Here is a 24,058-nt window from a genome sequence, read left to right as displayed (position 1 = left end):
TGAGCACCTGTGCCCTATAGAAAATTTTTTAAAAATAATAACAATAAATAAAATTATTGGAATGTCATATCTGAAGATCAATCAGAAAAATATGGAACTAGGGTGGATCTCAAGTAAGCTAACAGAAGCTCTTAGAAATATGGCCTGGCACTATAGATAGTACTGTCTGGCGAGAGGATTAGAGAAGGTATATGAAAGAATAACATAAAATAACCTGGACTTTTGCAGCCCAGCATTGTAATCAGTAGAGATTGCGAAAGAGAAACCACACCAGAGGATTATCTTGAGAAAGACTTTGAAGGAAGAAAAAGAGACTGATCTTTGCTAGTAGATGGTATATCACAGAATACTTGGTAGGCAGGGCTGAATTGAGAAGGTTTATGTGTGACTTGTGTGCTGGGCATTTGCTTTTCAGCAATTTGAGTAGTTGACATGTAAATATTTTCTCAAAAATATTTAAAACCATACTGTTTCTGTTGTCACAAACAAAATTATACAAAATTATAACAAATATTCTGAACATTATCTTTAAAATTCAATATTTTGAAATCGTGATAGTTGTTTATTAATTATCAAGAACTATGGGGTATGAGCAAAAATTTTTTGATACATAAAGTAAATGTTTGTGGACAAATGTAAAAATAAATAAATGGAAAAATAATAATAAATAAAATTAAATAAATAAATTTTAAGAAGTTTTTTTTAATTGAAACTTAAATAATGGAAACCAACAAACAGTTGATTACTGTATTAGAGCAAAGAAAGACAACCAAGTAGCCAAAGAAAATAACCCAGATAAGCATAATGTTGACATTTCAACTCCTATTCCAAGAAATTCTGGCATGGATATTAAACAGATTGACTTCCTAATTAAGAATAAAAAGACTCAAGCTAACTAGAGGGGCATACATTGATAATAGATTTTTTTTGTCTTTAGCTTCACATCTAAAAATGATATTAGAGAAAAAAACAACTGATAATGGAACCAAGAATATCCCAAGACTTTTTTTTTTAAGTTTACTCATCCATTTGTCCATAAACAGAAAAGATCTTTTCCATAAACAGAAAAGATGGATGAGAAACAGAAGCAGAGAGAAACAGCCCCTCGGCCATGTCTTGATGCTGTAATCCACCCCTACCCTTCAGCCAGCCCCAGATCATGGGCAAGCATGGACATGAATTTGGAAACTTGTCGTGTGAGATTGCCTTGAAGAGCGTTGTGTCCTACCCCTGGGCCACCACCTGGCCCCCAAGGCACTTTGCTGACTGGGTGCTCTTGCCATCTCCTTCCCCAGGAAAGTTAGTACCATTATGTCTAGATGAGGTGTTGACTGAGGGACCCACACTGCTCCCACCAATGCACCCATCAGGCATCCTGCCACATATTGTTGGCGATAGCTAGTGTAGTTCTTCTGAGGGCTCTCCTAAGTAAACGATCGTAAACTCAGTTGTGAAGGCAATCCAATTTCTTATTTGCCTGTTATAAGTCAACCAACATATACAGGACTTAATTAATTCTTTGGGAGTCAGCCTGGAAAGAACTTAGGCTTAGAAGTCAGATCAGTGTTCAGTCTTGCTTTACCTCTTCCAGGCTGTGTGATATTAAGTTAAGTTACTTAACTTTCTGTGGTTTGGTTTTTTCATTCTTAAAATAGAAATAGATAGTCCTCACATTTTTAGTGAGGAATGCTTATGAACCGCTTAACGTACAACTTGGCACACAACTGTAGTTATTACGGATGAACTTTCAAATCCTGCTATGAGACTTAGGGTGGATCTGTGACTTAGGTAGGGTAATACACACGAAGTCTGATTAATGACGAAGGATAAAACCAGAGTGGACAGCTCCTTTATAACAGGTTACACCCTTACATACTACCTAGCTGATTTGTTTCAAGAGCAAATGAGAGAGGAAAATTAAGGAAGAGAAGAAGCAAAGTAAAAAGCAAGATAGAGAAAGTGCAGAGATACCCTCTGGAAAGTAGAGATAGAGAAGCAGCAGAATTAAGACCACCAGATAGAGAAAGGGGAAAGTAGTTTCTAGCAACATGATCTAAATATCCTAGCTATGGAATGTCTGAAGAGGGACCAGCTGGTGGCATGGTGGTTAAGGTAGCTGTATCCACATACCCAATTACATGGTTCAAGTCCTGGACCCAACAGCTTGAAAAATACACTGGATATGTGTTCATTCATGTCTAAAATTCTGACAGGAGAATGGAAGAGATGGGATTGTAGAGTGTCCAGCATCACTAGGAATATATTTCTCTCTCTCTCTCTCTCTGTCTGTCTCTGTCTGTCTTTCTCTGGCAAGCACATACACCCTACATCAGGGTGTATGTGCTTTAGTCAAGATACTGACTAATATATTAAAATCACATGTTTAATGCATGTCTATGCTGGAAATCAGAAATTCTTAGAGGCCAAAAATGAAGATTGTGGTGAATTCAGAAGGGGAATCATGGTTTGAGCTATCTGTCAAGCGCTAGTGGTATGTATTTAGTAGAAAAAGAGACAAAGCTGAAGAGACAGAGAAAAGCAGGAGGTGAGAGTGGAGAGTCCTTAAGGCTGGGAAAGCCCCTCCTCACTCAAGAAGGAGGGTCCTCAGTGGGAAAACCACCTGGCAGAAGGGGACACCTTAGTTATCCTGTCTTTACCTGGACTCCAAATATAATAATTTCCTCTAAAGTGCTGCTCACGCACACAGGTATGGCATCTCAAATAAAATTCAGGTGACAATTAGGTTAAAGTGGGTCATGTCTATAATACCCCAGGGGTAGAAACAAACCTCAACTCTCCTTGAAACAATGTGGTTTAATCTCTGATTTTTAATTAACATAGATATTGTTCATATTAGCGTGCATATCTTATGATTCTGTGTATATAAATACAATGTGCAGTGATTAAATCAGGATAATTAGTATATTCTGATTTTGAATTCCCAGAGAGAAAACTCCGAGGGGCATGAGTTCACAATCAAAATTCACTTAACTTATATAAGCCCTCATGAATTATAATCAGTAAAAATAATAAACTATATAAACAGACTGTGAAGGCCTACAGATACTGGGATTGTCAGATACAAAATAACATGCTCCTATTCTATGAGCCAGATATATATCCTAGAGAGACTCTGGCATATGATCCTGGAGATTTATACAAGAATATTTATACCAGCAATTTTCTTAATAGCTTCAAACTGTAAGCAACCTAAATTTCCTTCAGTAGTAGACTAGGTAGGTAAATTGCGGTATATTTATTCGATGAAATATTTACTATCACAGCCCATAAAAACTAGCTATAGATATGCTTATCAATATGGCTACAATGCAAACACATTGAGGAAAAATAGGAAAGTCATAGAAAACTGCATCAAGTATGTTTCCGTTAATATCAAATCCATAGACAACACATTGTGTATGTATACATTCATATGTGTAATAAAACTGAATGTAAAAAGAGTAAAATGTTAACATAAAATTTAATATAGTGGGTATCTCAGAGTACGGAGGAAAATAATGTTGGAGAAGAATAAGAAGCTAAATAAAGGTATATGAGTGGTCCTTTCTTAAAAAGCTTATTTAAACTCTATATGCATATTGTACACATTCTTTGTTGTATGGTAATTTCACATTAATGAGTAAATAAAAATGGGAATTAGGAGAAAGAATCAAGAACAAGAGCAGTTGTTTAGGACAGGCTGAGTAAGAGGGAAGAGGTTGGGGGCCTTAAAGTGGAAAAGGAAAAGAATTTGAGAAAGGGAAAATGGGGAAGATGATGGTATACAGTAGTATATTTTTGAATGGTCATCTTCCTTTGGCATTTTCTTGAGATATAAAAATAATGTAATTTACTTTCTATTTAATTTTGAATACCACAGTAACATTTCCTTAAATGTAACTTAACAGAAATCAAAGTGGTTTAAACTGTATCAATTGTGTAGCCTTTCTTTGTGTGCCTATGTTTGCAATTCTTTACTCAAGTTTTGCATAGCAGAAAAGAATTGAGGTCACATGCATACACATGACTGAAGTCATTACCATGCTTCCTCATGTCCACTTATACCTTATTTTTAAAAATAATTCTTTATTTATTCATCTAATTATCATCATTTTTCAGTTTGACCAGAGAAAGAGAATGGGAAAGTGAGAAAGCAAACTGCCAGGTCCAGGAATTGAACTGTGGTCAGCCATGTGGGAGTCCAGCATCCTTAACCACCATGTCACCTGCAAGCCCCACACTTATGCCTTATTTTTTTAATCTTCTTTCAGATCCCTTTGCTTATTAGCCCCCTGGAATATAACCGTCATTTATATTCACATATCAAAATATCATCATACACTAGTTTCTCATTTCTGAGATGCACAGGTTTTAATAGTATAATTCTTTCAAATATTTATAACCCAGCTTGTGTGTGTGTATATATATGTCAGATATTTTTGCTATAGGGTGCTTGCACTCACCAGAAAGACAGAGAGAGACAGAGAGACAGAAAGCGAGAAATCACCCCCCAGGGGGGATGACCACGCCACAATCCCTTCTCCTCCATTCTCCTGTCAGGATCTTGGGCATGCACACACACGTGCCCGGGTGAGTTTAAGTCACCGGGTCCGGGACTCGAACCATGGTCGACTACATGGGAGTCCAGCAACATAGCCATTACGCTAACTGCTGGTCCCAATCAGCTTATATATTAATTGTGCTATAGTATAGTATTTTTTCCTCTTAAAAAAGCCAAACAAAACAAATCTATTATTAAATGGATGATGTCTCTTAAATTACCAACCATTTAATGTGAAAAATGTGAAAATAAATAATGAAAATCTTATTTTCATCTTCTTCAAGTGTGGGCAAATATATATTTTTCTATCTCTGGATTTCCTCATTAAATTGCCCTTCCTTTTTTAGATTTTCCTCCATAACCTTCTGTTCATTCAATCCTACTTAGAAAAATCTGTGCTTTCTACCTACCAGTGTAATCTGCTCATTTAAACGTTTCTACCCATGTCTAAACTGATAAAGGTAAAAGCCAAAAAAATAGTTAGGATAAAACACATGTAAATACTGCACTTTATTTGAGTAGGTCTAAGATATAGTCCCCAGAAATGCAAAGTTCAAGATTTTCCATTTAGAAGGTACAATAATAATCTAGTTGTTGAAAGTAAAGTATTTTGGGTATGTGAATCTTTCAGATAATAGGAGATGAGATCTTTTTCAGGGAACTTGCATGATATAATGGAAATAAATGGAAGTGGGCATGAAGAAAACCTGCCTGGTCCAAGCCATTTACTAGCTGTGAAACTGGGAAAGCCATAATCTCTCAGTCTGTTTCTCAGTCTCTAATAACATCATAAAGCATTACTACTAGAAGTAGTCTAATGAATAGCTACAAAGTATCCGCCATTGTTGTTCTAAGCACTTGATAAATTCTTTCAGTCCTAGAAAGAGCCTTGTAAGCTAGATACTACTATTATCCCCATTTTGACAAGAGACAGAAATTGAGGTAAAAGGACAGTAAAAACAACAACAAAAAACTCATTGCACAGAGTTATGCATTTAGATTTAGTGGATGGATAGGCAGGTGGGTCAGTAGTCAGGCAGTCATAAATGTGAAGATGAGGCAGTCTTTCTAAAATATATCATATGCACCCTTGCTTCATCAATATCAAACATCAATTAAGATTGTATTGGCCCCTCACAACTGTCACCATGAGCATGTGTTATTTATTAACAACACTGTGTCTTGGTGACTCCCTCAGGAGCTCTGAGATGGGAGGGCTGCCTGCTCCCAGAGCATGTCCTTGGAGAGATATCTGCAGTCCATAGCTAGGGATGAGGGCAATGAGCTCATACTTACTGCATACGTACCACGTGCCTAACAGTGTGTCCTTTTTTGCATATTTGATTTAGATAGATTCTACTATCACCATTTTATGAAAGAGGAAATTGGGAGTCAGAGAGTCTAAGGGAGTTGCCTAGTGTCTCAAAACTCATAGGTAGAAGAGGCATGAAGAATTAGGTGCCTCTAAAGTCCATCTGCACTGAAAACTCACATGTTGCCTCCTTTTTATTATACTTGTGTTATTTTCAATTGACAAATCAAACTTGTATCCCATGCTGCTTTCCGTGGTGCTAGGCCCACCATGCTATATGACAAATGTGTGATTCTATTCCTGATCAGTGTAGAAGTCCATGCTATAACCATTTCTGTAACATTCATTTAATACAGATACGATGAAACCGTAGATATCAAGTAGGATAAAAAAAAATAATTACTACTGAGAGCTTAGGGTTACTACCTAAGGATTTTGTAAGGAAAGTGCAAAACAGTATTTCATGGAGAGCTCAAACTGATATGCATTCTTTATACTTCGCCTCTTGATTAACTTTGTTTATAACCAAAGCAAGGATTCCATTTTAGAATTATTATTCTTTGGCTGCAAAAAAACAAATATCAAAATAGACAATAAGAGGAGCTGCAGCTGTGTCATGTCATAGAGTAATATAAAAAAAGATCATCTATCTGTAGTTTATACAGAAAAGAGGTTTACTAAATTTAGTATTTTTTAAAGGAGAATTTATGGTTTAAGGAACTTTTTCATCTACTTTCTAGGTATAGCTTATGCTCTTAGATCAGATTTCCTTGGTTTGAACTCTCAACCCTATCAGTTGCTACTTGTAAAATCCCAAACAAGTTAATTAGCCTTATTAAATCTCAGTTTCTTATCTGTAGAATTGATGTAATAAATCTGTCATAAGATTATTGTAGAAATGATACAACTTATGTAAAGCACATAGGGTATGCCATATGTGCTGAAGACTCAGCTAACAAGCTACTCATATTAAAATTGATAAATTTAGAAATATTCTAAATGATATTTCCTCTTTTGGGTTGTGTATTTACTTATTCATACATAAACAGAGCAGCTTCACTTAAAAGAAAGCACATGGGGCTAGCCATTGGTGTGGTGGTTAAGGTAGCTGGATCTCACATCGAATGATTCAAGGCCCAGACCCAGCAGCTTGCAAAAAACGTGCTGAGCATATGTGTGTGCATGCCCAAAATCCTGAAAGGAGAATGGAGAAAAATGGAGTACAGCATGACCATCCCCAGTTGCCTAGTGTCTCAAAACTCATAGGTAGAAGAGGCATGAAGAATTAGGTGCCTCTAAAGTCCATCTGCACTGAAAACTCACATGTTGCCTCCTTTTTATTATACTTGTGTTATTTTCAATTGACAAATCAAACTTGTATCCCATGCTGCTTTCCGTGGTGCTAGGCCCACCATGCTATATGACAAATGTGTGATTCTATTCCTGATCAGTGTAGAAGTCCATGCTATAACCATTTCTGTAACATTCATTTAATACAGATACGATGAAACCGTAGATATCAAGTAGGATAAAAAAAAATAATTACTACTGAGAGCTTAGGGTTACTACCTAAGGATTTTGTAAGGAAAGTGCAAAACAGTATTTCATGGAGAGCTCAAACTGATATGCATTCTTTATACTTCGCCTCTTGATTAACTTTGTTTATAACCAAAGCAAGGATTCCATTTTAGAATTATTATTCTTTGGCTGCAAAAAAACAAATATCAAAATAGACAATAAGAGGAGCTGCAGCTGTGTCATGTCATAGAGTAATATAAAAAAAAGATCATCTATCTGTAGTTTATACAGAAAAGAGGTTTACTAAATTTAGTATTTTTTAAAGGAGAATTTATGGTTTAAGGAACTTTTTCATCTACTTTCTAGGTATAGCTTATGCTCTTAGATCAGATTTCCTTGGTTTGAACTCTCAACCCTATCAGTTGCTACTTGTAAAATCCCAAACAAGTTAATTAGCCTTATTAAATCTCAGTTTCTTATCTGTAGAATTGATGTAATAAATCTGTCATAAGATTATTGTAGAAATGATACAACTTATGTAAAGCACATAGGGTATGCCATATGTGCTGAAGACTCAGCTAACAAGCTACTCATATTAAAATTGATAAATTTAGAAATATTCTAAATGATATTTCCTCTTTTGGGTTGTGTATTTACTTATTCATACATAAACAGAGCAGCTTCACTTAAAAGAAAGCACATGGGGCTAGCCATTGGTGTGGTGGTTAAGGTAGCTGGATCTCACATCGAATGATTCAAGGCCCAGACCCAGCAGCTTGCAAAAAACGTGCTGAGCATATGTGTGTGCATGCCCAAAATCCTGAAAGGAGAATGGAGAAAAATGGAGTACAGCATGACCATCCCCTCAGGAGGTGATTTCTCATTTTTCCTCTTTCAATCTCTTTGTCTCTCTCTAGCAAGGCCATGTGCCCTATAGCAAAACTACAACAAATAAAAATTTTAAAATGACTAATAAAAATAAAAGACCACAGAACGTTCACATTCAATTCAGCAATGCAAATTATGTGGCAGACACTATTTTATAATTAATTGAATGTGAATGAAGACAAAAAAATATTGCTCTTTTTATTCAGATAATGGAATTGAGGTACAAAAATACCAAGTGATAATCTCAATTGATATAATTGGCTTCTGAGTTAAGGAAAATATGTAGATGTAAATATTCTAGACAGAGCATTTTTAATAGATATTTACTCATGCTTGATTGGTACAAGATGCTACCTTGAAAGCCATTAAGAGAGTAAAAGCTTTTTATAGGAATTTGGTGACATTCATATCCAATTCATTTTTATTTGCTATACTTGGGTAACATGTAAATTTAGAAAACAAATTTTTGCTTTAAGCAATAATAGGCTCAAGATAGAACAAGATACTTGGTTTTGCAGTATTCATACAATGTTTATTCTTGTTCTGATGCTTTGTATTTTGAGCCATATATGTATATATGCATTATCCACTCAGCTCTTGTTTAAAGATCGATTTAGGTTTGCTTTTTGATATACGCTCAGGATAGCTATCATGCATTCCATCATTAGAATAATACTTTGTGATTATATACTAAATGTCTGTCTCCTGCAGTTGGTATTTTAATAAGGGTGGAGTACATCTGAAACTTATATCACATTGCAAACTGTATATACTGCCAAACCTTAAAATCACACTAGGCACAAGAGGGAGGTTTTTCCTTTTTAATGGAATCTGATATTATCTGAATTGTAACTCTTAGGTTTACTGGGTATTTTTATTTGCTTTGTAAGTATATGTTTGCTAAAGCATAATAGTTTTATTATTGTGATAGGTTTATGTAGTTCTTTGAACATATATTGTTAAACACGTAAGAATAGTAAAGTTACATTAAACAGGGTTTTCGAATCATGAAATACATGCCACTATAAAATTTATCAACTTTTTTTTAATGATGTCCTGAATATTGGAAAATGTATTTCACAATCACAAATGTGGGTATTAGGATATGAAGAGGCAAATCTTATTCTAGTTTAGAATATCTCTCTGGAGCCAGATGTGGTTTTGATGAAACCCAGAACTCAAGGGTAGATACATTATATAAATAAAGCTAAGTTTCTTCCCCACAGGGCTCTGGGCTCAGCAGTTCTCTGAGCTTGTATAACCTATTCCCACCATCAGGTACCACAATAGGGGGATGGTCCAGGTAATTTTAAAATGGGCAAAATTATCTATATGTTACCGACAATAGAGATTTTTTTAATTAATTCAAGACTACACATGGACTCAAAGTAACTTGAAAGTCAGCACGGAAGCGTTTAGCTGCACTTTGCCAGTGACTGATTTAGAGAACAAAATCCGGGAGTTTAGAAGTTACAAAATAAGATTTGTCTGCCATACAGCGCTTCAAACAAGAGGGAATATGTCATAAAGCAAGCTGGAAACTGAATCAGAAGTGACTCTCAGGATTAAGTAGTGCCAACAGCAAAATCACTGTTATCATTAGGGTTTGAGGAGAGAAGAGGCATGGGGATGGATATGAATGAATAATTAGAAGAACAAATAGCATGCTATTACCTGGATTCTTGGAATAACAATGTTGCACATTTGAGTAGCTCTTTCAGTTTACCAACACCTTAATTAAGTATCTCATATAATTGCTGATTGTTCTACTATCTTATGAGAAGTAGAGTAAGAAGCAACTACTTAATACATTTTATAGCTGAGAAAATGACTGAGGGAGAAACAAGGTACATAGGCTGGCCCAAGCTCTTATTAACGGGCTTGCAGTGAGGTTGATAGACCCTTAGTCTGGTGCCCTTTCCATTGCTACACAACCAAGTTCTAAATTTCACAAGTCTCATTTTCCTGTATTTAATGAATGTTCACCAAAACTAGAAAAACACATAATCACTAAGCCCTATCATCCCGGTCTTTTGGGGTGGCTCTTAATTGAAGGCTTGCTCCCATCTATCATGGATATAATGCGGTACTGAAGGGTTTCGTTACATGTGGGACTGGCTAAAATATATGTTTTCTATGCACACAACCACTTCCTGATTCCAGACTGAAATATGGGACAAATCGTACGAAAACCGTAACCATAGTCAAAATAACACTAACATGAGACAAAGCGGCAAACTAAGGAACCATCTTTCTTGCTTATTCACGATGTTTGGGGCAGGGGTTGCATCATAAAGATCCTTTCCTGGACATCTGGTAGCTTCTAAAGAAGGAGTGAGGCTGGTGAGCAGGAAAGGCCTGAAGAGCATTTCTGCATCATCCTCTTCCTTCTGCAATGTGCTGCTGTAATTTCTAAAATGATAGGATTATATCAGACTATTTCTGGAGTTCTTTTCCATTTACCTCTAATGTTCAATTACTTTTAGTTGAGTTTCTTAGTCCCCAAATTCTTACCATTAATTTTTATAGCATGGCCTCTAAATGAATTATCCCAGGAGGCATTTTTCGAGAATTTATCTAGGTTGAGCACTGGCCAGAGAGCTTCCCCTTTCTGCAGTGGTGTCTGGAGATTAGCCTACAAGCATGCCAAAAAAAAAAAAAAAAAAGCTTCATTTTATAGAATTGTTTAATCTTCATCATAAGTACCCCATTACTGGATGGATAACAGGGAAACTTTATCATATTTCAGTCCTTTTTCAGGTTACAACATCCTTATAGATCTCTCCCTTTTTTGTCCTTCTTAAGATGACACCTGAGTACACGGTGGTTTAGTTCTGCTTTTGAGGTCAGCAGAAGGGTCAGAACTCTTTAAGCTTATTCTAAGGCTTCCATTGTTGTTGGTGATGATGGTATCTTCTGTTATCTGTTTTAGCAATGACAACATGGTTTCTTCTAGAATGAAGGGAGAATTTGGAGCTTTAAACAGGTTGCCTTGCTAGGTCCATCGGCCTAAGCATAACACACCAAAGATTTTACTGCAGTGGAAATGCCCCATGCTAGGACAAGGGACATGCCTTGAAGCAGTGCCCTTCTAGAGTCCTAACTCTCAAATAGGGCAAAACCTCATTTCGATTTTTCCTGGAGTTCATGAGATTCTCCCTCCAAGATTTTCAGGAAGGTCCCAGGATTAATAGGTGATGGTAAGGCCATGATGCCCACATTACCCTACATGAATCCTCTACCTCTGGCCACAACTCCCTGTAGTTGTGGATCATGACAGAGTTGACAGCAGCTGACATGTGCTGGGCAGCTATGTTTGACTACGAGCCAGCAATTCCCCAGGAGCTTCCTGTCTGGGGAATTCCCTACTCCGTTTTGGAGTGTTCTAGTTCCTCCTTTACTGACATGGACCTTTCTTTTGAGATTATACATTATCAACCAAAATGTACTAAATCCATATCTTATTTCATATAATCCTTCTCCTCCAGGAATACTATTCTGCAGGAATTTCTCGTACAGTGAATGATACTTACTCCTGGTTCTTATTTCCCAAAGTGAAATGATTAGATCTGATATTTTTTAAAAAATCTATTTTTATTTATTTATTGTTATTACCAAATTTTGCTATAGGCTATATGCACTCATCAGAGATATGCAGAGAGACAGAGACAGAGAGAGAGAGAGAGAAAGAAAATAAGAAAGCAAGATGCCAGGTCTGGGACTCAAGACACAGTCAGCCATGTGGGAGTCCAGCGCCTTTAATCACACCACATGCTGGCCACTAGATTGGATCTCATAAAATTTAGAGTTTATAAGAATTAAAAAGTCCAAAAATGTGTGTTAAAGAACATAGTATTCCCACAGAAAAAATAAAATATGTATACAAATACCATAATGCAAGATTGAAAGAAAATGAAGAGGTATGAGAAAGCTACTGTAATACAGGTGGAAGTGAGGGGTAGAAGTAACGGGATAGAGCCTTAAATGAGTGGACGAGGAAATGAACAAGGGAACAACTTAAGAAATATTGAAGAGGAAGAGGCAAAATTGCAAAGAACCTGACTACTTTTAGCAAGTGAATGTAATAGAAATAAGAATTCATGTATTTTTTCTACACATTACTTATCAAGTGTCATAAAAACTTCATTTTTATGAAAAAACACAGCAACAACTTTATGAAAATAAATCCTGAAAAAATCTTTTAAAAATTATTTTTAATTTAATTTATTATTATTTTTAAGTTTGCTACAGGGCATGTGTGCTCACCAGAGAAAGAGAAAGAGAGAGAGAAGAAAAGTGAGAAAGCAAGCCACCAGATCCAAGTCTCAAACCATGGTTAGCCATGTGGGAGTCCAGAACCTTAACCACCATGGCACCTGCTGGCCCAATATAGAACCTTTTTATACAGATAGATTTTTCTTTAAATATACAAAATGCAATTTTATCAATTTAGACTGAAAAATATGAAACAATGATCAACACTATGGGTTGTTAAACTATATTATGTGTATTTGAACTCTCATATTATTTACTAGCTGTGTAAACTTGAGCAAGTTACTTAACTTCTCTATGGTTCATAATCTGTAAAATGAATAATTGTACTTACTGTTTAAGGTCAAGAACACGGAATGGTTCCTGGCCATAGTAGGCACTTACAAATACTAGATTTTATTTCATTAAATTTTTTTCTGATATTAGGCTGATCCATCCAGATTTAGAGATCTTGACTATGTTAAAATGTGACTTTTAAAACACTTAAAATACTGTTTTGCATTCACTAAATACAATGTAGACATTGGAATTTTTAAGTATAAATTCATCAGGTAGAAATTTGAATTGGGATAATAGCACTGTGTTTGAATTTTAAGTTGAGCGACAGTTTTTTAAAAAAAATATTTGGAAGGCCCTGAAATGCATGGATACTGTACTATGAATTCCATTCCAGTGCTTATGAGACAAAGTGGAAAAGATTTATCTTAGCATGGTACAGGCTGTTGGGACCACTGCCAGCATCTCCACACTCACCTTCAGTGAGGATAACATGACTGCACTATTCTCTTTTTTCAAGCACTTTCTTTCTTTCTTTTCTTTCTTTTCTGATTAAGAGAGAGGTGAGAGAAAGCCATAAAGATGACATTTGTTTACTCATATGTGGTTGAGTAAAGCCACTCACTTAAAGGAGAAGGGACTGGCTTTTAGGTCTGCCTTCGACCTAGGATATGAGTCTTTAACCAAATTAAAATGCAAGATTGTTATTTAAGGACTAAAGGAAATAGGGTATGTGAAGCTCAGGTGTCTGGCACATAGTAAACACTCAATAAATGGTAGCTATTTTGAGTTATTTTTCAAAAGCTTAATGAGAGTGAGCAAGGAGAGCCCTTGAATAAAGAAATCTTTCAGGAATCTTGGCAGTGTAGCCTGAGAGGGATATAGAATTGAAAGGGCTTTTAAAATTTTGCCTATTGGTTCTGCTTCTATTTTAAAAGTGAAAAAATCACTATAAGTATAACTTTATTGAAGCCATATCTCATGCATTGACAATTCTTTCATTTTGTGTCACATTAAAAGAAAACCATCCAAACAGAAACACTTGTCTTTACTGGCATCACTTGTGTGATGCGAAAGTAGATCCAAATCATTCTTCTGATAATGTCTCATTTCTTGGGTCACATCTTCTTCAGAACAGTTCTTCTTCCTTTCTTTACTTCTCTCCTTATGGCTTTTACTCCCTCATTCTTTTCTAACTCTCTTTACCCTCAACCTAGTGCTTCATTAGGTACATTAACTTCACCTGTTTTTCAGTAAGTCCCTTCCTCTTCCTCCCTAGTCATGTCATCCTCAGTCCAGTTCTATATTAAAAAGTATTTTCCCTTCACAAAGGCTAATGGGATCAGGACGGGGGCAGGGGTGAGAATAATTGATAGATTCAGGTCTTTGGAAGTGGCGTTATTGAGTCCAGATGAAGGAATTAGATTGGAGCTGCAGGACACTTGATCATCTGAAACTGGAGAGAAGGAAGAAGTAAGTGGGATGGCATGTGCTCTTGAAGGGGTTGACAACCTGGGGGAGCCCCTTCACAACACCTCTAGGTTTTGGGTTTGTTTTTGCTTTCTGTGAAGTAAGGATGGCATCATCTTCAGTAAGAAGGGTAGTCACTGAGGTGAAGAGGTTCATGGTATTAAAAATTCAGGGAGTCCATTTTTTTAATTGAATTCCTGCACTAGGCCACAAAATATAAGACCAAACCAAAATGGAGTCACTCACCCTAAATGCAAGATAACCAAAATGAAACCGTAAGGAAGCAGATAGATCCTAAAATCAAGAGATTTCAGTCTACCTGAGTTAGCATAATAAAGAATTCCCCTCTGCTCTAACCCTTGATCCATAAAAATAACCTGAAGTAACCTAGCCCAACCAGTCCGCTTGTATTCTATTGTTCTATGTCTTTGTCTCCACCTTACAAAACCCTCTATTGTGCCATTGGCCTGGAGTGCTCATTCTCTTTTGCAGAATGGAGGCTGCCCTAATTCATGAATCAAATAAAAGCCAATTAGATCTATAACTAAATGTGTTGTAATTTTGTCTTTTGATCATAGGGATGAATTAAAGTACCAGGATGGCCATGTGTAGAGTGGGAGAGAAGGTTAACCCTGCTGTGGAAGGCTCTCCAGGCTGTCAGAAAATTTAGGAATAGGAAAAAAGAAAAAAAAAATGGTTTTATAACAGATAAAAGAATTTTAAAAAATAGAAAAATGATGAATATAGAATGATGTCAAAGAAGACATAAACTATGTAATGGAATGAAAAAGAAAGGGCATTTTTTAAAAAGGAAAAGGCATGATTGGTACACAGAAGCATGAACGGGTATGAATAAATGGAAAGGATCATTATGCAGATTTGCATCCTTGGGCCATTTCCTTTACTGCATCATCTCATCAGGGATTGAGGACTTTCATTCAAGTTTCCCTTCCTGTTTTCCGTTCCATAGGCTTAAGAAAATGAAGCACATTCTGAGCAGGAGAGCTGAATTTGGGGAGTACCCAAGGCTGTTAAAATATTGACTATTTTCCTGCTTCCTGCTTTTGTTTGTTTGTTTGTTCTTCATGCTTGCGGTTTCCTTTTCTTCCCTTTCTACCTTCTCACTTCATCTATTTTAACTATTTTTAAGATTCCTGTTTATTCCAATGGCCTGTCCTCTACTTATTCATCCCTTAAACTTTCCTTCTTCCTTGAATTTGTTGGTATAAGCATTTAGAAATAAGAATATAGGGCAAGAAAGATCACACAAGACAGAAAACTGGAAGAAATTGGATAAAAGTGAAATGAGAAATTTTTGAGTGAATGCACAAGTTATGAAGCAGAAGAGAGTACCTAATAAATTAGAAGCAAAACGAAGAGACGATATGATATAAAGGTAGAAATAAAAAGTGTTAAGAAAATAAAGGAATGAGTAAATTAAGGAATATTTTAAGTGGATAGTATAAAACAAACTCGGGGCTTCTATTCCTTCTCTTCCTTCCCCCACCAATATCCCTAATAGTTATTTTAAAGTTATAAATAATTTTTTCCTTGTTGACTTTACTCCTCTGGTCATACCATCTGGGAAAAGAACATAAAAAGTTGCTACTTACACATAAGGCAAAGAGCAGTTTAATGAAAAATTTGGGGAAGGAAGAAAGTGCACATTTTCATGAATAAACTTCCAAATGACTCGGTCAATTTGGAGGGTTCACATTTTATACATTAGAGCTTCATTTAAAGAAGGGAAAAAAAGAATTCTCATGTTTTTCTCATTAAGGCCGAATTCACCTCCATTTCCATCCCTTCTATTTTCCAAATTTGCTGGAGTCCTTCAGGTGAATACATGCCACAAACAAATGCAGCGTGAGCTGTTGCAGAGGGAATGAGAGAGTTGGTCTTTCCACCAAGGAGACCTTTTATTCTGAAACAGCTGTAGTCATCCCAACTGGACTTGATGGAGATCCCATGTGGGGACCATGTGGCTCTCCATTGTTCCACGAGGTTTGCTCGCAAACCGGAGTATTTATTTGGTTTTCTGTTGTTCTCTCTGGACTATTCATTTCTCCTCTGATTAAAATCTTGTAAGTGGAATGCATGCGAGTGTGCAGAAATGACTTGTGGTTAAATGACAGTGTTCGTATTTTTTACTTCAATAATGAAGCTTACTTTGAACTTAAAATCTTTCTAGAGCTTGACTCTCAGGCTATTTATTGACCCAAGGAAAATTCGATTTTCATCGGATAGGTGGTTTCAATATGTGAAAATGATAGGGAATTTGGACTAATCAAGAAATTATTATTTTATTTTTCCACTCCTCTTTTTTTCAATTTTAAACATTGATTTTTGTTTCTGCTGTGGAAAATTAATAAGTCTTTATGTCTGGTTTTTATAAAGGTACAGAAATAATAGTATTGATAGACACCATTTTTTGAGGACCTGCTTTATACCAGGTTCTATTCGGACATTTTAAAGTATTTTTCTTTATTCATGATAGGGTGTGCATGCATGCACAAAATAGAGAAAGAATAAAAGATAGAGACCAGCATCCTCCACAGGGTCTGGTCACACTGCAGTCCTCTTCATTTACCTCTCCAGACCATTGGATCCTGGGAACTCAAGTGCATACCCTAGGATGCTTTAGGCTATCTGGGCCAGGAACTCAAATCATGGCAGCCCTGTGGAAAACACGTTCTCTTGAGCAGCATGTTACCAGTGGACCACAGAACTAACCCCGTTTGCATATTTTATCTTTAGTTTTTTGAGAAACTCTTTGAGGCAGATACTAATAATCATATACTTTGTAAAGCTGAGGCTTGGGAAAGAAGGTTCTTGGCCAAGTCACATGCCTCTTTAGAGTAGGGGCTTGCTGGAATACAGGGCATTCTGACTCCTCTACCTCATATTTTCTCTCAATATGGTGTAATCCTACCCTCCTGGCTGGTGCTGAAGCAAAAAGAGCAGGGGACTTTATTGGACCGGGGTGGTGGTGGTGTGGTGGTGGGGGGTTCTCTTTCACAGAGAACAAGTTTTCTTTAATCACATGTGTACAGAAATCTGGAATTTACACTTGAAGAAGGGCCATGATGTCATTGGCTCTATAAACAAGGGAGAGAAAGCTGAACCCATTTTAAAAAAAATGTATATCACTGAGAACTTATTTGGAACTGGGGATGGAGAATTGGATTTTGACTCTCTTAACATTCTCCTGGTGAAGTATTTCATCATAATCAGTAAGGATCATTTTAAAGACAAAGGATGAAAGGAAAAAAAATCAATGTTTGCACCTTTTGTTTAAAGTGTAGTGGTTTTCAATGTTTCCTTTTCTCTTTCCATAGCCTATAAAATACTGTTTTTAGACAGCTCAATGAAATAGTCTTCCTGTGTAACATCTGGGCTCCTTCCTGAGGACTTCTGCTTCTCCAGTGCCTGTTGGCATACAGGGATGATAAACCAGATTCATGCAATGATTGTATAGATTCTCGTCTTATTGCTTGAGAATTTTGACAGGTGGCTTGTAGCTTGTAGCTTGCTCTTCCTTGCAGAATACCATGGAAATGACTGGCTTTTAACTCTGAACACTTGCCATGATTGTATATATATTTTCTAGGCTGGCAAACATAAGAGAAAGGTTCAAGTCCAGAGACATGTTAAGACTTAGGAACTCATGAAGAACATCTCATCCTGTTGTAAACTCTAGCACTAATCCCCAGAGACCCATTACCAAGCATGTTGCCACATCACACAATCTTACTGCATATGGCTTTCTGAATCAGAATTATTTGGAAATTTCAATTTTGCCAGAATCCTGGCTAGAGAGAGGACTTCAAAACACATGTCTAAATTTAGTCACTTTCCCTTTCAACTGCAGAAGATAGGTTTTTTTCTCTTATTTTAAATAGCAAGAACTGCTTTAGATTGGGAAGAGTGTGAGGAATGTTTATTTTGGAGAACCTCTACAGGCACATGGAATTTTACAGTACAGCAACGAAAGAAATATCAGTGTCTCCAAAAAAACAAAGGAACTATAAAACCCAGAGCCTGTTTAGGGATATGTTAATGGCAGGAAGGAGACCAGAGTTTCAGGGTATATCCTAAATATGTGTGAGACTGGATTATGAAAAACATCACAGTGTATTTCTTGTGGTTTCCTTGGAATTACCTTTCAGGCCTGCTGAGCACCTAGTGGAAAGAACTCCCCACTACAAAGTTTGAAGCTACGATGAACAATATTCATTGTAACACAGCTCTGCAAGGCTGGTCCCTTTTATAAGGTGAATTTCTAAAAGGCTATCAGATGCCAAATGGAAGAAAGGCAAATGTAATACATGGAAGGAGCACATGAAAATTGCAACAGGAATGCACTGGAATCAAGCAATAGAAAATAGCTGAGGTGTCTCCTGTTCTATCCTTAGGCATTTTCTTAAGTGCGCTGGAAAGGGACAGGCAGGTTAGGTTCCATTTCTGGCTCCTCCATGAATGCTCTCCTTTTGGGAAATACATAAATACACTTGGATTAATTTTCCTAATCTGTTAATCCTGCATTATAGGGTTGTGGGATTTTGTGGGGTTGCAGGGAATTGGAATGAAGTCATTTAAGTTACAAATGTATTGGGATATTGTTCAATGTTAAAAATGTTTCTGTTCTATACTTTCTCATGTCTATTGTCTTTACCTAACTATTCAAGTAGCTTTCTATAGACATTGTTTTTGGCTATGGAGAGGCTGCCACCCTAGAACAAAGACTTTAGTTTTTCTTTGAGTACATATTTAAGACCTTCAAATTCTGAATTCCATGTGGAAGAGGTGGACCTAGGACAGAGAAATCTTTCTCTGATCATGGAGCCGTCAGCTAATGCCAGAGTTCAGCCAAGCCAGCCCAGCCCAAACCTACCAGCAGACCCAGAGAATGATCAGAATGGGTTTCAAACTCATACTTACTTGGAGATATGGCATTTCAAGGTCATTTGCTACTGAGTATACATAACAGATGTGAGACCTCAGAGATAATGAAACTGTCCTGGTTGGCTGTCTCATTTGACTAAGATTACATCTTGACTTAACCAAGTATTTACTTGAAAGACATTGCCCTACCTGAAGGTGACAAATGTAGGTTTTGCTCCCACCAAAGAGAACTTGAGAGCTTGTGATTAGGTTGAGTTCAACCAGAGAGAAATAAAATTGCATTCTTGTATCTTTTCATGTAAAATGAAAATAGTGTTCCTCCAACTTGACTTTGCTTATGAACTACCAGTAGGTCTAGATCTGTAGATCATGCCCCAGATTCTACTTTCCCAAAAATCTGCCATGAGACACTGATACTACTGCTTATCTTTCTGCTCTGTGGACCACACTTTGAGTAGTAGGCTTTCCTTTAGTAGATGCTTGGTACCTGGTCATGGTAGATGATACTATTAGTAACTATTACTGATACTATCAGTAACTATTTACTGTTTCCTCCATCAATGCCCCCTATATCTCACAGTTCCCGGGAACCTGAATTAAAGTTCTAGATCCTTGAATCCAAAACAGCCTCATAACCATTGAGAATGAGTTGCTACCACCACTGTAACATGTGTTTCCTTCCCCTCCTGTCCCCTCATCGTCTTGTTTCCTATGAACTGTGCTCGGGTTTCTGATGTCCTCCTAGTCAAACCCAAGAGGATTATAGTTTCAAGTGCTCCCTCTGCTTTACATTTGTGCTGGATTTGTCACTGTGGGTCACTTCTCTGCTCATGGAATGTTCTCCCGTTGTAGAGTTTACTGGGTTCTGGTTCTATTTACACACCTCCTGGGTTACCTTACCATGTCCTTATTTTGTACCACTTCCCATTCCCTTCTCACATGCCTTGTAAACATCTTGGCAAAGAACCACCTCTGTGTACTTCTAAGTCCTTGCTTTGACCTTTATCTTACCAACATTTTCTGTCCACTCAGTAATAAACATTCGCCAAACTCCTGTTGTGCCTGACTGCCTGGGGAGAAATCAGTATTGTCCTCTGGTCCTCCCAGAGCACACAATCAGATGGCGACAGATTATAGGCAGAGTCAGATGGCAGGGGCCTTTAAATGATGCAGTCATAGAAAGTCTAAGCTATTTTCCTCTTTTTTTCCAATATGGAAAATATGACCCACAAACTTTTCCACTTAACCCCTTCTTCAGAATTAACCTTTTGACTGCATTTTCTGTATGATCTGCTAGGCCTGTCTTTATCATCTATCCAGGCCCCCACATTAGCCTTCGAGATCCAGCGTTGGTAATTGCTAAACATCCTCAGAGGACAGGGAGGGCATAGCTCAGTCTATGGTTAAATGAATCAAGCATCTTCACTGGAAGTAATGAATGATTAAGTCTTCCATGGCTTTTACAAGATTTTTGTCTTATTTTGTGTTACTCCTTGAAATTATTTCGTAAAATAGTTATAGTTAATTTTTTAACAAAAAATGCTGCATGCTTATTTGCCTTTAGTTTGAAGAATGTATGTGAATAAAGATGATAGGCTTCTTAGCCATTTCTTTTACAATACCTTTTCCATACAAGGGTCCCAAAAGCTTGTAGAAATGTTAGCTGTAAAATGAATATTAAATTTTAACTTCAACTATGAAAATAATAATTATTCACCTTTAAAACTTCATCCGTCCTTTTAAAAAGCACAAAATTAATTTTTAAATCCTTAATACATAATGAATTGTGGCTTTTCTCACTCCAGTCGTCTTTGGCTGACATTTCACTTTATGCTTGTCACGTTTATAGTCCCAAACTAGCAACACATGGCGCAGGAAGGCAGTTATAGGCAGTCGGTGGCAGGATTTGTTTTAAATGATGTGCGAATGTCGGTTACTCATTCTTGTTTCTCAAGTAGCTTTCCCTCCACCTGCATCCTCTCTATTCCAAGCTAAAATGATAATAATAATTTTATGGCCACATATAAATGCCAGTAAAGTCAAAGAATGTATAATAAAACAAGCATCCGAAAACCATTCATTCATAATATCTGTGCTTAACGATTCTTTTTCTTAAAAATAAGCACAATAATATTTTAGTTCTAACTTCTTTCTCCTTCATTGTAGGAATAGCCTTTCTAAGGTTCATTGAAACAGTAGTTTGATAAGGAGGGTTGAAAATTTTTATGTTAAGCAAAGTTGGAAATACACTGTCGTTTCACAGAAAATGATCACTGGTTCTACCATTTCAAAGTAAAAGCAACAGAATGACAGATTGCTGAGTGTTGAACCTACGATTTGATATGGTTTAGCATTTTAGGCCTTTATGATGTCTCAACCACGATGTTTGTGGTGAGGTAATTATTGGAGCCATACTAATTGAGACTGTATCCCATTAAAGACACTGGGACACTAGGGTTCAAAATTATTTCTCTGTTCCCAGGTAGCAGTGTGCCTCCCCACAGATTTGCTCTCAGACTTCCTTATGCAAAAATTTAAAATACTTCTTTCCCAAGAAACATGAGAGTTTCCTCATTTAATAAGGGAGAGTTCTCTTTTCTCTTTTGGTTGTTATGCTTCAGACAATGTTTTCCTGAGTTCTTTCTGTAATTTTGCCTCGCTTTAGCTGAGAGTGCCTTTATTCTTTATATGCTTAGTTAATAATGTGACCCATCTTCTCCACTTTGTTGTATTTTACTTTAAATTTATGGTGTATTCTACATACAGTCATAGTATGTCATCCTAAATTTCCCTTTCCCACATTTTAGGATCCTTTAGACTGACTCCACAGGATGGATGGATTGATTGATTTTTTACTGTTTTAGATTTTGTCTCAGCAATCTTTCTCAACATATTCTTGAGCCGATCTTTTTAAAATATTATTTTTAGTAGTCATCTTTTCTTTTAAGCCCCAAATAACTTTCATTACATAGTTATTCAAATTTTCTTTGCTTCCACAGACAAAAAATCAAGATATCCAAGAGAACAATCAGGCAGTACATGTCAAGGCCCGTTTGTGATGTGATACAAGTTAAGAAGGAGACTTCTAAAAGTTCATGGAAAACTAGAATTAAACTAAATTTATTTTAGTGATAAAAAAATGTAAAATTCATACATAGTTTATTTATAATATATATCTTCCAGGAACTTTTAGAAGACTTCCCCCCATATTTATTGATGTGGAGAAGATTTCTTCACCTACTTTTAGGTGAAGAAATAATTTTCCTAAATCTGTTTTTATGTGACTATATAGAACATGCTAAATATGTTATATTTTGAATGTAATATATAGGAAGACTCCAACATAAAAAATAATTTAAAGGAAAATATTCTGAACTTATAAAATGCATTGAAAACACATAATATAAACAATAAATAAATAAATGGTCACACACCTGTATGTCCATTGCCAAGTTTCTCAAGTCTTCATATCTTACCATATTTGCTGGGGACACATTTTTTTCTCTTTTCTTTTTTAATTGTCAGAGAACACATGTGCTTTCCAGAGAGACAGAGGGCGAGGGAGAGCACACTCTCCAGTGAGGCATAATCACACCCAAGCCCTTCGCCTCCTTTTCTCCATCCTGTCAGCATTTCAGGCAGTCACACTACATGCACCGCGCATGTTCTTCAAGCTGCCAAGGCAGGGATTTGAACTGAGGTCAGCCATGTAGGATCCAGCTCTCTTAACCACTAAGCTTTGGGACCAGCCCACGTTGAAGTTTTTATTCCTTCCCTTTTCCCTTTTCCTTCCTTCCTTCCTTCCTTCCTTCCTTCCTTCCTTCCTTTCTTTCTTCCTTTCTTTCTTTCTTTCTTTTTTTCTTTCAAATTACAGAATGTGTGTGAGTTCACCAGAGAGAGACAGAAAAAGAGAGGGAGAGGGAGAAAACACCCCCCCAATGGTGCATAGTCATGCCACAATCCCTTCTTTTCCATATCTCCATTCCATAAGATATTGGGGCATGCACACATGTGCCCAGCTTCCAGGGCTAGGATTTGAACTACAGTCTGCCATTTTTTTTTTGGAATCTGGCTCTCTTAACTACTAGGTTACTGGTTCAGCCCTCATTGCTGTATATCTTTTTTAAATGCATCTCTATGCTGGCCACAGGGCTTAGTGGTTAAGGGAACCACACAGGGCAGACTGTATTTGGAATCTCAGCCCCAACAGCTTGACAAACATACCAGCACATGTGAGTGCATATGGGCCAAAATCCTGACAAAACAGAGAAATGGAGAAGGGCTTGCAGTGTGACCATGCCCAATTGGGGGTAAGAGGTAAAGTTCCTTCTCTCTCTTTCTCTGTCTCTCTGGTGATTACACATGCTTCTGGCAATTAAAAAAAAAAAAAAGATGTGTAGCAATGGTAATGTGGAAGCCTCCTGTGCAGCCTTAATAAATTTCATTCCTTTCTTTCCTTGTCAGAGTTATTATAATCCCCAAATTAGTATTCATTAGTCTCGTGCCTGTTTCATGTTTCTAAATTATTACTAGGTGTGTAAGCATCTATAGATCATATATATGTTAAAATTTTATTTCACTTAGTACATAATGTTATACAACTTGGCTTTTTTTCTTAATACCACATTTTTGAGATTTATCCATTTTGACAAATACGGGGTCATGTACATTTATTTTTAGTATAATATTCTAATGTAGAAATACACATTAATGATTTATCAATTCTATTGATAGTTATTTGAGTTATTTCCACTCTTGTTGGTTCTAGTCTTTGCAAATAGAATTTTTTAAATATCCACATATATTTTCCTATTATTGACTTTGGATTTAATTACTTTATGGTCAGATAAAATTAT

This window comes from Tupaia chinensis, unplaced genomic scaffold (genome assembly GCF_000334495.1).
Source record: "Tupaia chinensis unplaced genomic scaffold, TupChi_1.0 Scaffold143720_1, whole genome shotgun sequence".
Taxonomy (NCBI): Eukaryota; Metazoa; Chordata; class Mammalia; order Scandentia; family Tupaiidae; genus Tupaia; species Tupaia belangeri.
This window is presented reverse-complemented; position numbering follows the sequence as displayed.